General features: G+C 48.8%; 1 protein-coding gene across 4 annotated transcripts in view; it reads right to left on the bottom strand.

Moving 5' to 3' along the window:
* The window catches only part of PFKFB1 (6-phosphofructo-2-kinase/fructose-2,6-biphosphatase 1), a 193,397-nt gene that overhangs the window by 156,113 nt on the left and 22,009 nt on the right, over positions 1–15,275 (bottom strand). For 2 of the 4 annotated variants that reach the window (XM_085629836.1, XM_085629839.1), the window contains exon 1: positions 5,924–6,151. The exons of the other annotated variants lie outside the window; for them this stretch is intronic. The gene's annotated coding sequence lies outside the window, so the exon portion shown is untranslated. Of the gene's footprint in view, positions 1–5,923; positions 6,152–15,275 lie in introns of those variants that run through there. 4 annotated transcript variants of the gene reach the window in all.

Here is a 15,275-nt window from a genome sequence, read left to right as displayed (position 1 = left end):
ACAGGTTCATAGGTTACAGAGAGGTTCATAGGTTACAGGGAGGTTCATAGGCTGCAGACAGGTTCATAGGTTACAGGGAGGTTGATTGGCTGTAGACGGGTTCATAGGTTACAGGGAGGTTCATAGGCTGCAGACAGGTTCATAGGTTACAGAGAGGTTCATAGGTTACGGGGAGGTTCATAGACTGCAGACAGGTTCATAGGTTACAGGGAGGTTCATAGGTTACAGGGAGGTTCATAGACTGCAGACAGGTTCATAGGTTACAGAGAGGTTCATAGGTTACAGGGAGGTTGATTGGCTGTAGACGGGTTCATAGGTTACAGGGAGGTTCATAGGCTGCAGACAGGTTCATAGGTTACAGAGAGGTTCATAGGTTACAGGGAGGTTCATAGACTGCAGACAGGTGCATAGGTTACAGAGAGGTTCATAGGTTACGGGGAGGTTCATAGACTGCAGACAGGTTCATAGGTTACAGGGAGGTTCATAGGTTACAGGGAGGTTCATAGACTGCAGACAGGTTCATAGGTTACAGAGAGGTTCATAGTTTACAGGGAGGTTCATAGACTGCAGAGAGGTTCATAGGTTACAGGGAGGTTCATAGACTGCAGACAGGTTAATAGGTTACAGGGGGGTTGATTGGCTGTAGATGGGTTCATAGGTTACAGGGATGTTCATAGGTTACAGGGAGGTTCATAGGCTGCAGACAGGTTCATAGGTTACAGGGAGGTTCATAGACTGCAGACAGGTGCATAGGTTACAGAGAGGTTCATAGGTTACGGGGAGGTTCATAGACTGCAGACAGGTTCATAGGTTACAGGGAGGTTCATAGGTTACAGGGAGGTTCATAGACTGCAGACAGGTTCATAGGTTACAGAGAGGTTCATAGTTTACAGGGAGGTTCATAGACTGCAGAGAGGTTCATAGGTTACAGGGAGGTTCATAGACTGCAGACAGGTTCATAGGTTACAGGGAGGTTGATTGGCTGTAGATGGGTTCATAGGTTACAGGGATGTTCATAGGTTACAGGGAGGTTCATAGGCTGCAGACAGGTTCATAGGTTACAGGGAGGTTCATAGGTTACAGGGAGGTTCATAGACTGCAGACAGGTTCATAGGTTACAGGGAGGTTGATTGGCTGTAGACGGGTTCATAGATTTAGAAAATGCTTGGTTCATGTGCTAAGGAAATCGCAATTGTGATTGCCTATTTGTTGGCGCAAAATTTCGATGACCTAAAATTGCGACTGCAAAGCCTTTTATACGTCTTGAAAAGCCATTTTGCATTCGCAAATGGGCAAAATTACCAATTTACACTGCGAATGCAAACTTGTTTGATACATGTGGAGAAATGAGCGCCGAGCCTCCAATGGCGTCACCTACAGGACGTCAAATCTTGTGCTGTTGCACCCCGATTCAGGAATACCGTCACCACAATCAGTTATCATGACGTCACCACAAATCTAGCGCTAAATGTCCACACATTGTTTGTCTCGTTTTCCACAAGTATTGCTGCAGAATGAGCCGCCGCGTTTCGCTCGTGCGCTGGCACCAACGGGCATGAAATGCAGTGAAAGAGCGTTAACTGCACAGAAAACCCCTGCCCACGCATCTAACCAGATTTTTTTACAGCTTCCTGAACATTCTTAATGACCCCCAAATTAGTGTGTCTGTGAATGACAAAATGCAACAAGTATTAGCGCGTGACTGTTCTCAGTTCTTCACCACACTGCTCTGTCTGTGTGTTTAGGTCTGGCTGGATACTGCGGCTGTGCGCGCGACATATGTTTAGCAAGTCTTTCAAACGCACATGTAGTGACTGTGGCTTGGCTCCGCCCAGGGGCGTGTCCCCTCCCGCCTCAGCCAATCACTGAGGATGTATCAAGCAGCTTTGCAGGGTTGTGTCGTCATTAGACTGGGAGGTATCATTCTAAATGGGGAAAATAAACCCAGCTCTGCTGTTTGTCACCTTAAACTCTTTCTCTCCTACATGCTTTCTACACAGAAAGCAATATTTTTTGCTATTTTTTCCGAGATCTGGCAAAGCCAGTAGGACAGGCTTTAGTGTAATTATCAGCATTTGCGCATACTATGCATACATACAGAATCTGAGAATTGTATTAATTTGCAATTGTATACAGAGCGGACATGGCCCGGGGGCATCAGAGCGCTTCACACCCAAGCACGGACATATCATTTATAAATGCACTCTTTGGAGTATGCAGAGTTCACCAGTGACTCCACCCCATGGTTTTGGGGTGGAGTTGGGCTCTTAATGAATTTCTGCTTCTTTCTTCTGTGAAGCCAACAGAAGCCCGCGGATGTGACCCCGGAAGATGCGTGCGGTGCAAGGGGGCGCAGGAGCGCTTTTACGGATAATAGTGACGGGTTTATGTAAAGCTCTTCACACCAAACTGCCGGCACCTCCCAGCTCTATAAATAACCGGTTTTATTGTCATCCATTGTCGTATTGTCCAGTTTAGCGACCCTGCTGGGATTTCAACACGTGACGTGGAACGGTTTGGGCTGTTTATGGCTCACTGGGATTTGACCTATTTCCTAGTGGCCCCTTCCGCGGAGTGTGCTTTTGATGGGCGAGCAGTGGTTTACTAAGTCTAGATAAAGGATGTCCAAATCCCCCTTTGCCAACGCAGCCCCCCCCCCCCCCGTGAGTCCTTTGTGCCCCCCGCCTTCTCCTTTATTTGGGACCCTTTGCAGTGCCCCCTTTCTGTGATTACTTGCCCTTGTATTATCGCCATGCTTGTTTTAATGTATACCCATGGTGCCTGTTTTAGTTCTCTGCGCCTAGAAGCTGGTCGTCGGCTCTTGCCGTAGATTACAAATAAAACACAAACATGGGGGGCTCAGTATTGAGGGGGTAATATTGAATTATTTACGAAATACCTCGCCTTTGTCCTTAGAGCATTCATTCGGGAGTTACATTCGGACCCAGTTATCTTTGAATGTGTCGAAGCCTCTACTGTGCATTAAAAAAATCTTATTTGAAATATTTCTGCAGTCAATTTTAACCTGGGCGCTGCACTGAAGATAATTAAGGAAGCGTGAAAATATTAAAGCAGTGTAAAAATGAAAGTTCTATTAAAATATAAACTCCCAAGATGTTATCCCTGGAAAGAATGGCATAAAAATTAAGTTTTAAAACAGAAAAGAGTTCCCCAGCTGTTGAGGACAGCGAAGAGATTAACAGGGAGGGGGGGGGGGGTGGGGGGGAGGAAGAAAAGACAGCTCCTATGAGCGCGGCCATAGATTTATACATGAGTACAGCGGATTATGGGAAGGTTTCTCACCGTGGGGCTATGAGAGGCATCGAGTTGTCTACGATGTGAGTCAGAAATCCTGGGTGAAAAGTGCCCATGTTACTGAATTTTTATGCATCTATAATGTCATGTTCTGGATGGCGCCCCGAGTAGAGTGCCCCTGGTTTCCACTGCTGCTGGGGCAGAGGAGTAGGGGGGAGCCCCAGAGGACACCGGCTCTCCGCCCTGTCCCACGTGTAAACACTATACCTTTCCTCCTGCCACCCGGGCTTGCCACCCTCTGCGCCCATACACGACAATGGAATGAAGGAAGGCTCAAAACTGCCTGACAAGCAGAGCCCGCGAGATGCCAGAGTTCTCACCCCTCGGGGCAGGAATGTTTAGTCCCAAACATTCCTCACTTCTGGTGAGTGAGCCCAAGGTGTAGAGTTTGTCAGATTCGCTCAGGGCTCAGAAAGTATTTTTTTGTAGTTGCAATTTTATAAAACATGAGCATCAGTTGCGTTACATGAGGACACATTCATTTTTGTTAGGCACAGGGAGATTACGTTACGTGATTTGCCCAGGATCACAGGATGTTGAGTAGATGCCGAGACTCGAACCCGGTTCCCCAGTTCCAAAGTCGGCCGCTCTGGCCCTAGCACCGGGGTGACCGGTGAACAGCGCGTTGCTTCAATCAGCGCACCCCTCGGGTTCGGAGCTAGTCTCAAAGCTGCGGGAGTCAGTCTGCACTTGCCTTTCTGCCAACTTGTGCCAAACGTTGACCTTTGGTGGAAGGGGCGGGGCTGTGTGCCTATCACAGCCTGGGGCACGTTAAATTCATCACCCCCCTCCCACCACCACCCCCTTCCTGGGGAGATCTCACACCTCCTGTGCACATTGGCTGTACCGAGCCCCGAAGCAATGGGCTGGAGAGACCTGCTCTCTGCAGGGGGTGTGCACACCCTATGATAGCCCTTTCTCGCTCTGTGACCCTGCGTTAGCGCCTTCTCGCTACGTGACCCTGTGATAGCGCCTTCTCGCTGCGTGACCCTGTGATAGCGCTTTGACCCGATAGCGCCTTCTCGCTGCGTGACCCGATAGCGCCATCTCGCTGCCTGATCCCGCGATAGCGTGGTCTCCCTGCGTGACCCTGTGATAGCGCCTTGACCCGATAGCGCCTTCTCGCTGAGTGACCCTGTGATAGTGCCTTCTCACTGCGTGACCTGATAGCGCCTTCTTGCTGCGTGACCCTGTGATAGCGTTGTCTCGCTGCGTGACCCTGTGATAGCGTTGTCTCATTGTGTGACCCTGTGATAGCGCCTTCTCGCTGCCTGACCCCTCTATAGCGCCTTTTCGCTGCGTGACGCGATAGCGCCTTCTCGCTGCGTGACCCTGTGAGTGTGAAGCGAGGTGAAACGTGTGACCTAGAACGTCTGTAATTACGTTACAGCCAGAAACAGAAGTAGTGTCCAGCGTAGATGGTGATGGCCAGGCTAGCAGGACCTGTGTCTACAGATGAATATGGCCAGTCAGCTCTGTCTGTGCGCACAGCCTGTAGGCGGGGTGTGAGGTGGCCCTATCAATGCGCACATACTGTAGGTGGGGCGTCAGGTGGTCCTATCTGTGTGCACAGCCTGTAGGCGGGGTGTGAGGTGGCCCTATCTGTGCGCACAGCTGGTAGGCGGGGTTTGAGGTGGTCCTGTCTGTGTGCACGGCCTGTTGGCAGGGTGTAAGGTGGCTCTGTCTGTGCGCACAACCGGTAGGCGAGGTGTGAGGTGGCTTTGTCTGTGAGCACAGCCTGTAGGCGGGGTGTAAGGAGGTCTTGTCTGTGTGCACAGCCTGTAGGCGGGGTGTACGGTGTTCCTGTCTGTGTGCACAGCCTGTAGGCAGGATGTAAGGTGGCCTTGTCTGTGTGCACAGCCTGTAGGTGGGGTGTAAAGTGGCCCTGTCTGTGCGCACAGGCTGTTCGCGGGGTGTAAGCTTGCCCTGTCTGTGTGCATAGCCTGTTGGCGGGGTGTAAGGTGGTCCTGTATGTGTTCACAGCCTGTTGGCGGGGTGTAAGGTGGTCCTATCTGTGTGCACAGCCTGTATGCGGGGTGTACGGTGTTCCTGTCTGTCTGCACAGCCTGTAGGCGGGACGTAAGGTGGCCCTGTCTGTGTGTACAGCCTGTTAGCGGGGTGTAAGGTGGCTCTGTCTATGTGCACAGCCTGTTGGCGGGGTGTAAGGTGGCCCTGTCTGTGTGCAAAGCCTGTTGGCGGGGTGTAAGGTGGCCCTGTCTATGTGCACAGCCTGTAGGTGGGGTGTAAGGTGGCCTTGTCTGAGCGCACAGCCTGTTGGCGGGGTGTAAGGTGGCCCTGTCTGTGCGCACAGCCTGTTCGCGGGGTGTCAGGTGGCCCTGTCTGTGTGCACAGCCTGTAGGTGGGGTGTAAGGTGGCCCTGTCTGTGTGCACAGCCTGTAGGTGGGGTGTAAGGAGGCCCTGTCTGTATGCACAGCCTGTATGTGGAGAGTAAGGACTACAGGACAGCAGAGGGCGCTACTGCACTACAGTGATTCAGAAGCCGAACGAACGGCGGTGACGGCGGCGGCGAGCTGAGCTGACCCGAGGCGAGGAGCCAGGACAAGGCAGGGGGGAAAGGAGAACGAAGAGACACCTCAGCCATCCCTACCTTGCGATCTAGTCTTGTCCCCGGTCTCCCGTAGGGCTGCTTCATTCAGCGCTGTGCCCGGCTGCGAGGGGAGCTAAGCACAGCAGGATCCGTGGGCGCCGCAAGCCTCAACGTTCATCGCGTCGCAGGCAGGTGAGTCCGCTGAGATCCCTGCCTGCCGCCGTGGCCCCGCTCCGCTCTTCCCTCCCGTATCCCGCCGATCTGTCAACTGAGTTTGGCACCTGGAGACTGCCGTAGGAGGCGTGGAGAGAGTTGGTACACAAGTGAGTGGAGTGAGTGGAGTGCTGCGGTGGTACTTGCGCCCACCCCCGCCCGTCCACTCGCACCCTGCCCCCGCCCTTCCCTTCACAAAAAAGCCCTCCACAAAAAGGCCCTTGACCTACCGCTGCAGCTCGCTTCCTCTGCCCCCACCGGATCAGCTCCCACCGGACTAGTGAGCTAAGGGGTGGGGTTGGACACAGTGCCCTACGAGCGCTGAGCAGAAGGAGAGGGGGAAGGGTAGCAGGGCGGTCAAGCAGCAGCTAACAGCAATCAAAATCTAACAACCGAGCAGCAGCCAAACAAGGAAACAAGCTAAACAAGGAAAACAAACCACCTACAGCACCTTTGCAATCAGCAACGGGAAAAAAAAAAAAAAAAAAAATCAATAAAAATAATAATCTAACAAAACTCAACAAATAACAATTATCAACTAACGACCAAGTGCTGCTGTGCTGTCTGAAAGCGTGTCCATTGCTGGTGTGAAGAAACAACGCTCTGGAAAGAACTCTAAGCGCCTGTACCGTGCAAGCGCTATCTGGCAGCGCATAGGGATTTACTGCTCGCGTTTCCCGCTCCACGGGAAACACTCGCTGGGTGAGGCAGTCGGCGGCACGAGTGTGAGGAAAACCACATTGCCCACAAGTCAGCGGGGCCAGCTACATCTCGCCGCCACGCCCCCCTCACCTGCCTTCATTATCGCTGGAAGACCGCGCATCGCGGGACGCGCGCTGGCGACGCCGGGCTAAGCCCGGGCAAAGGGCGGGCCCTCTGTGGCCCTCAGTAACCGAGGTAGGCTGGGCTGGGCCCGGTCATTTACATTTTCTTACTGCCTCATTGAACTTGTGTCCACTTTCGTAGGTTTGTGAATGATTTGTGTACTGTTATAGCTATACTGTATCTCGGACTTACTTGGCCGGTCAGGGATTGACGTCACTTCAGATTTTTACCAGTTTTACTTATTTATATTTTTGATTAAGTCTATTACTGTGGAAAATAGTGTGGAAAATGTCTAAAACACTACGCTCAGGAAGGGTAGTGGGAGTAAAACCTGGCCGAAAATTAACTACCACCCGCACAAGAAACAAATCAGTGAATAACCCACCGTTGAAAGGTCAATGCCAACTATCTGAACTTTGGGATCTAGCTGGTCTAAAAAAATCCAAACTTGTTACGCCACAAAGATCAGATACTAAAGCTCTGGAATTTCATTCACCAGCCATCATAGACCCCCAACCGCCTCTGGTACAGCATGGGGCCCCACAATCAATGGTAGGGGGGTCTCCCTTACGGGACTCCACAGAGGGGAAAATGACGACCGTAGGTGATCCAGTGCATATACCACCGATCCCTCAGTCACCTACGAATGATAGGCCGGGGGGTGACTTGTCTGCACTATCTAATGACCTGGAACTTTGGGGACGCTACGTAAGCCCAGCTAAAGTGGAGTCTTTGGAGCAGTTTAAATCCTCAGGGGGTGCCACCCCATCTGGGTTACTGTTGTATAGTAGCACCCCTTCGTTAAATGGCCATGAAATATCCGACTTGTTAAATATTTCCAGGAGCCCCGACCTTAATCTCTTGGATAATTGCTGCACTGCGGAAGTACGAGAAAAGCCGATCTCTGAGTTCATGATCGCTCTGGAACAACTCCTTGCTTCAATCTTACTGCTTTTGGGGAAATTTGTAGGCAGCTCGGACTGTATTCTTGAATCAGTCACTCAAATTTTAAAGACATTGTTGCAGAAATCGCCTGATATGAGGAAGGCCTCTCCCCCCAAGTCTGAGCATTACTTGTCTGAGGGGAAAACCGGAGATATTAGAGGGGAACTGGATAGGAAGGTTGAATCGCCTACTCTGGAACCTCACAAGGATATGCCTCTTACTGCAGCTCCCAACTGCATCAAAAACACAGTTCTGGAGATAGAGGAGGAGGATAAACCTTTGCCTGGCCCTAAAGCGGTCCAGGAGTTGTTTCCTATTTTTGTGCCTGAGTGCGGAAAAGAATCCCTGGACGATAAACCGGAGGTAAAAGAAGAAAGGGGAAAAAATGGTAAACAAAAAATTAATAAAGGTAACAAGAGGAAACCAATTCGAAAATACAGAAAGAAAAAGCAGCGGAGGATTATTTTCCAAAATATTTCAGCGGCAAGGGAGAATGATGAAATCAATGTGGAGCCCTCTTCTACTTCCTTAAAGGTGGACATTGATTTGAACTTAACTACTTTAACCTCTGTAGAGGGGGAAAATGAACAACGTAGTTTGTTTTCTCAGGAAGCTACATCGCAAGTAGGGGGCTCTCCCCCATGCTCTCCTTCACGGAGCGCATTAGGAGTGCCAATTTCTTATCCATCTGGGGCTCTTAACCCTTTGGCCCCCCCCTTTGCTGTAACACTAGAGTCGGAAAATTACTGTCCTCCGGCCCGATCTGTAAATATCACTAAGGCCCCGGTGGACGTACGTGTACTAGATTTTGTACCTTTATTTGATACTGACCTTTTGTTAAATAGAGCTTGGCTTCTCAAACGTTTTAGTGAGGTTGAAAGTCTCTACCATATTCAATCTAGAGACATAGAACTGGTGTCTCTGTTGGGTGGAAGTAGGGTATTGAGTATACGGGTGAAATTTTATTCGCCTATTATAACAAACTTGATACTAGAACAAGCCGAAAATTTTCAGCGCCTAGGCATTGACATTCTCCCTATCTCCAACCCAGGCAAGCCAAATCTTCTATGTAACCAGGGGTTTGGGGGTGGTGAGCAAAACGGGGTATCCTCTCCCCTTAGAGACCTAAAAATTTGGGTTTCTAGGGGAAAACGCTCAGTTTCGCACGTGAAGCCACTTCCACAAACTGAGAACTCTTCACTCATAGATGATAATAACCAGTGGAATTGGCTCCATAGTGCATTATCAACAAAAACAAAGGATAACCCCAAATTGTTTCACCATCTTTAACACCGCATTAAAAATAATTTCCTGGAATGCGGCTGGATTCCATAGTTGCCCAGAGAAACTTGCTTTTTTATCTTCTCTGGGTGCGGATGTATTGTGCATTCAGGAAACATGGTGCATTGATATGCTAACTCCATCAAAAGATTTTTATGTCCTGGAAGTACCAGCTGCGCCCTCTAAGAAAGGGCATGCCAGGGGGGGGATTGCCTGCTTATTGTCAAACAAATTGCAATGGAGATTCTCCCATTATATTGATCCTAGTAGACTTTTCCACACAATAACTCTAGAAAATCTGTTCCATAATGGTGAAAAATATCCTATGGTAATTTTTAATGTGTATATACCCCCTGAGGAGCGTTTTAATGATAGTTTGCAGCAGGTTCTCCGATATATTGAACAGATAAAAAATTCCCCATCTTCCCCTGTAATTTTGCTTGTAGGTGATCTAAATTGCAAAATTTCAAATGCTAGTCTGAAACTCTTCAGGAATAAAGTTAAGGAAGAGGTTTATTTTATTCCTCAGACGCTTTTCCCTGAGAACTTGGTGACAAATAAAAGAGGGAAGATTTTGTTAAAAGAATTAGCGATTGGGGATGGTATTATTTTAAATGGAAGATTTCCATCTGACGTCCCCGCTAATTATACTCATAAATCCCCCTTTGGGTCGTCAATTTTGGACTATGCTATTGCAGACTATGGCCTGTTTCCCCATATTCTGGACCTAAAGATTATACCTACGTCACTCAGCGATCATAGTATATTGTTTTTAACAATGTCTTTAAATTCTTTGAATACGGCTTCTTGGTCGCTTAATGGCAACGAGGCTACCTTCCATGCCTCTTCTGGAAGGTGCTTCTGGAACTTTGCCGCCATTAATGGGGTGCAGGACCTATTGGCCGATACCCTAATGGTAATAAACGAGTGGAATGGTAGCGAATTTGTTTATTTTGAAGAATTTATGCGAAAGATTTTATTTTACGCAAAAAAAACTGTTCCCCCTAGGAAAGGAGAGGTAGTCCCCAATACATTGCGTACCCTGAATAGGGAAATAAATAAACTAGTTCGCGAACAGTATTTAGAAAGGGTTCTGGAACGTGGGAAAGAAATCGCCAGGTTAAAAAGAAAGAGAAGCAGACTCAAGCAAAAAATTAAAAAGGAAAGGGAGGATGAAGTTTGGATTAAACTAAGGGAATCTGCTGTACATGGTAATATTAAAGACTTTTGGGCAATAATTGGGAAGGGATGTGGTACGCGCCATACCCCCACCCCCATTCCTATACCAGAAGAGGTATGGTCCTCTCATATCCGAGAGCTCTATGCAGGGAACGGGACCACAGGTATTGATAATTCCATATATGCTGCCCCTGAAGACCTGGTTTTCCATCCCTCAGAGAAAGAAATCGAGACGGCTATAAAAAATATGCGGCCCTCTGGGGCCATGGGACCGGATGAGCTTCCTATGACGGTCCTCAAACAAGATCCCTTAAGTTGGAGCAAAATTTTGTACCCCTTGTTTAAGGCGTGCCATCTCTCCAAATTTGTTCCTGCGTCCTGGAGAGGAAGTATTTTGGTCCCTATCTTTAAAAAGGGTATAAGGGATAGCCCTAGTAATTACCGCCTGATTGCACTCCTCGACTCCATCGGAAAGGTCTTTGCGAAATGTCTCCTTAGATCTCTTTCTGATTGGGTCGAGGACGGCAATATGTTGCCGTTTGAACAGACTGGTTTCCGAAGGGAGCATGGCACGCTAGATAACCTGACCGCCCTTCAGGTGATCACAGATAAATATGTCCAGGTGAGAGGAGGAGTGGTATATGCCGCCTTTATTGATTTCTCCACAGCGTTCGATAAAGTAGATCGTGGAACGCTGTGGAGAAAACTGGCGACGCTTGGTGTCCCTACCCCCCTGTTGGAACTGGTGCGGGCTCTGCACACTGAGACCTGGTGCAGGGTCTTAATGGGGGGCGAAAGGGGGCTTTCGGCTAAAATACCATCTCGGAATGGCCTTAAACAAGGCTGCTTATTGGCACCCCTTTTGTTCTCCTTATATACGGCTGACCTCCCTGCTGCCGTGTCTGCCAGTGAGGGGATTGCCCCGATGATAGGAGGGACTCCAATATCCTGCCTGATGTATGCCGATGATGTTCTGATTCTTGACTTGACTCCAATTGGTCTTGCAAATCGGCTACAGGCTCTACAGGCCTTTGCTGGTGAGCATTACATGAAGATTAATATTACCAAAAGTAAAGTGATGTGTATAGCTGGTAAGAAGAAGTGCCGCTCGACAAATTACGGTTGGGCTATTGGAGGGTATAGATTGGAGGTCGTAACTTCCTATACTTTTTTGGGAAAAATATTCTCGGCCAATATGAGTGAGAAACTCCATATAGAGCACTGCTCCCGCAAAGCTCTTGCCCATGGCAATGGGTTAAAGCCCTTATACCAGGCAACGGGGAAAAGACATTTTTCCAGTCTTCTAGAAGTTTTTAGAGTAAAAATCCCCGCAACTATCTTGTATGGTATTGAATTAATAGAGGTGAAAAACTGGGACTTCTGCCATAAGATTGAGGGGAAACTCTTAAGATCTCTCTCGACTCTAAACAATGCTTGCCCACTAGCCGCCTGTAGGCTTGACTTTGGACTCAGGAGTTCCTGGGTTCAGGGTCTATGCGCCCTAATAAGATGGGTGGCCAGTTTGGGTAGAGCGGGAGATGGCACCCTGCGAGTTCTCCTCAAAAATGAACTTTTGGGCAATTTTAAAGAGTTCTCTAAACTCGTAAGCAACTTTAGAAGGGCTGTAAAGATACTGAAACTTGATGAAAGTGTTCTATTCTCCTACTCCTCCACGCAGTTAAAATATGTCCTCAAGGAGGCTTCGTGGGAGTTTTGTTTCCTCTCCGATAAAAAATCAGTTGGTGATAAAAGGAATGTGGAACCTCTCATCTCCTCCTATAGGTTGAAACAGCCACAACCCTATGCCCTATGGAATCTACCGCATGGGATACGTAGGTTTTGGTTTTTGTTACGCTATGATTTAATTCCACTTAATCTACTGTTATCTAAATGGCATGGCACTTCTGCTTTGTGCAATTTATGTAAACTGAACACCCAGGACTGTATGCATGTATTATTGATTTGTCCTATGTTACGTAATTTGCGCAATCGATGGCTAAAAGTAATTTGTATCCGCCTTAGCATTGTCACTTTAAAGGATTTCCTTCATGCACTTTATTGTCCTCCGAACGAAATGTTCTGTTCTTATATTTTTAACTTTTTTAAAGGATTTTTAGCTATTTATTAATAGCCCTGGTGATATTTTGTCTGTCCGGCCTTGTTAGATTGATTTTTTTTGATGTATAGCTATTGCGGATTGAATTTTGTTTTTAAATTTTTGTATTTTCTGTGTATTTGTTGCTGTGTATGGTATATGTTTATGTGGCCCTCTTGAGAGCCAAAACATAATAAATAAATTTGATTTTGATTTTGATTTGATTTGGAGAGTAAGGTTGCCCTGTCGCTTAAGGGTGTGCTTCCAGCCCCCGGGGTGGATGGAAGGGTCCCAGGGGAAGCTCTCCTCTGACTCTTAAAGCCATAACACCCCACCCCATCGCACAGTGAAAGGCTTACTGGTCAAAGGACAGATGTACAGGGTCAGAGGTCAAAGGTAAACAAACAGGAGCCCCGGCTCTCCGGTGTCAGACAGGCTAGAACCAGCCTGAGGATGCGTGGCGACCACCACCACAAGCAGACACAACACCACAACCAACCTCTGTCAGTGTGAAAAACACAACACCCCGAGCAGACACAACACCACTACCAACCTCTGTCAGTGTGAAAAACACAACACCCCGAGCAGACACAACACCACAACCAACCTCTGTCAGTGTGAAAAACACAACACCCCGAGCAGACACAACACCACAACCAACCTCTGTCAGTGTGAAAATCACAACACCCCGAGCAGACACAACACCACAACCAATCTCTGTCAGTGTGAAGACCACCACAACCAAGAGCAGACACAACACCACAACCAACCTCCGTCAGTGTGAAGACCACCACAACCAAGAGCAGACACAACACCACAACCAACCTCCGTCAGTGTGAAAATCACAACACCCCGAGCAGACACAACACCACAACCAACCTCCGTCAGTGTGAAAATCACAACACACCGAGCAGACACAACACCACAACCAACCTCCGTCAGTGTGAAAATCACAACACACCGAGCAGACACAACACCACAACCAACCTCCGTCAGTGTGAAAATCACAACACACCAAGCAGACACAACACCACAACCAACCTCCGTCAGTGTGAAAATCACAACACCCCGAGCAGACACAACACCACAACCAACCTCCGTCAGTGTGAAAATCACAACACACCGAGCAGACACAACACCACAACCAACCTCCGTCAGTGTGAAAATCACAACACACCGAGCAGACACAACACCACAACCAACCTCCGTCAGTGTGAAAATCACAACACACCGAGCAGACACAACACCACAACCAACCTCCGTCAGTGTGAAAATCACAACACACCGAGCAGACACAACACCACAACCAACCTCCGTCAGTGTGAAAATCACAACACACCGAGCAGACACAACACCACAACCAACCTCCGTCAGTGTGAAAATCACAACACACCGAGCAGACACAACACCACAACCAACCTCCGTCAGTGTGAAAATCACAACACACCGAGCAGACACAACACCACAACCAACCTCCGTCAGTGTGAAAATCACAACACACCGAGCAGACACAACACCACAACCAACCTCCGTCAGTGTGAAGACCACTACAACCAAGAGCAGACACAACACCACAACCAACCTCCGTCAGTGTGAAGACCACCACAAGCAGACACAACACCACAATCAACCTCCGTCAGTGTGAAAATCACAACACACCGAGCAGACACAACACCACAACCAACCTCCGTCAGTGTGAAGACCACTACAACCAAGAGCAGACACAACACCACAACCAACCTCCGTCAGTGTGAAGACCACCACAAGCAGACACAACACCACAACCAACCTCCGTCAGTGTGAAAATCACAACACACCGAGCAGACACAACACCACAACCAACCTCCGTCAGTGTGAAAATCACAACACCCCGAGCAGACACAACACCACAACCAACCTCCGTCAGTGTGAAGACCACTACAACCAAGAGCAGACACAACGACACAACCAACCTCCGTCAGTGTGAAAATCACAACACCCCGAGCAGACACAACACCATAACCAACCTCCGTCAGTGTGAAGGCCACCACAACCAAGAGCAGACACAACACCACAACCAACCTCCGTCAGTGTGAAAATCACAACACCCCGAGCAGACACAACACCACAACCAACCTCTGTCAGTGTGAAGATCACAACTCCCCGAGCAGACACAGCACCACAACCAACCTCCGTCAGTGTGAAGGCCACCACACACCGAGCAGACACAACACCACAACCAACCTCCGTCAGTGTGAAAATCACAACACACCGAGCAGACACAACACCACAACCAACCTCCGTCAGTGTGAAGGCCACCACAACCAAGAGCAGACACAACACCACAACCATCCTCGGTCAGTGTGAAGACCACCACAACCAAGAGCAGACACAACACCACAACCAATCTCTGTCAGTGTGAAGACCACTACAACCAAGAGCAGACACAACGACACAACCAACCTCCGTCAGTGTGAAGGTCACCACAACCAAGAGCAGACACAACACCACAACCATCCTCGGTCAGTGTGAAGACCACCACAACCAAGAGCAGACACAACACCACAACCAATCTCTGTCAGTGTGAAGACCACTACAACCAAGAACAGACACAACGACACAACCAACCTCCGTCAGTGTGAAGGCCACCACAACCAAGAGCAGACACAACACCACAACCAACCTCCGTCAGTGTGAAGGCCACCACAACCAGGAGCAGACACAACACCACAACCATCCTCGGTCAGTGTGAAGACCACCACACACTGAGCAGACAACACCACAACCAACCTCCGTCAGTGTGAAGACCACCACAACCAAGAGCAGACAGAACAACCAACCTCGATCAGTGTGAAGTCCACCACACACCGAGCAGACACAACACCACAACCAACC

Source organism: Triturus cristatus, chromosome 10 (assembly GCF_964204655.1).
Source record: "Triturus cristatus chromosome 10, aTriCri1.1, whole genome shotgun sequence".
In the NCBI taxonomy this organism is placed as follows: Eukaryota; Metazoa; Chordata; class Amphibia; order Caudata; family Salamandridae; genus Triturus; species Triturus cristatus.
The sequence above is the reverse complement of the archived record's forward strand: the minus strand, read 5'-3'. Positions and strand labels throughout refer to the sequence as shown.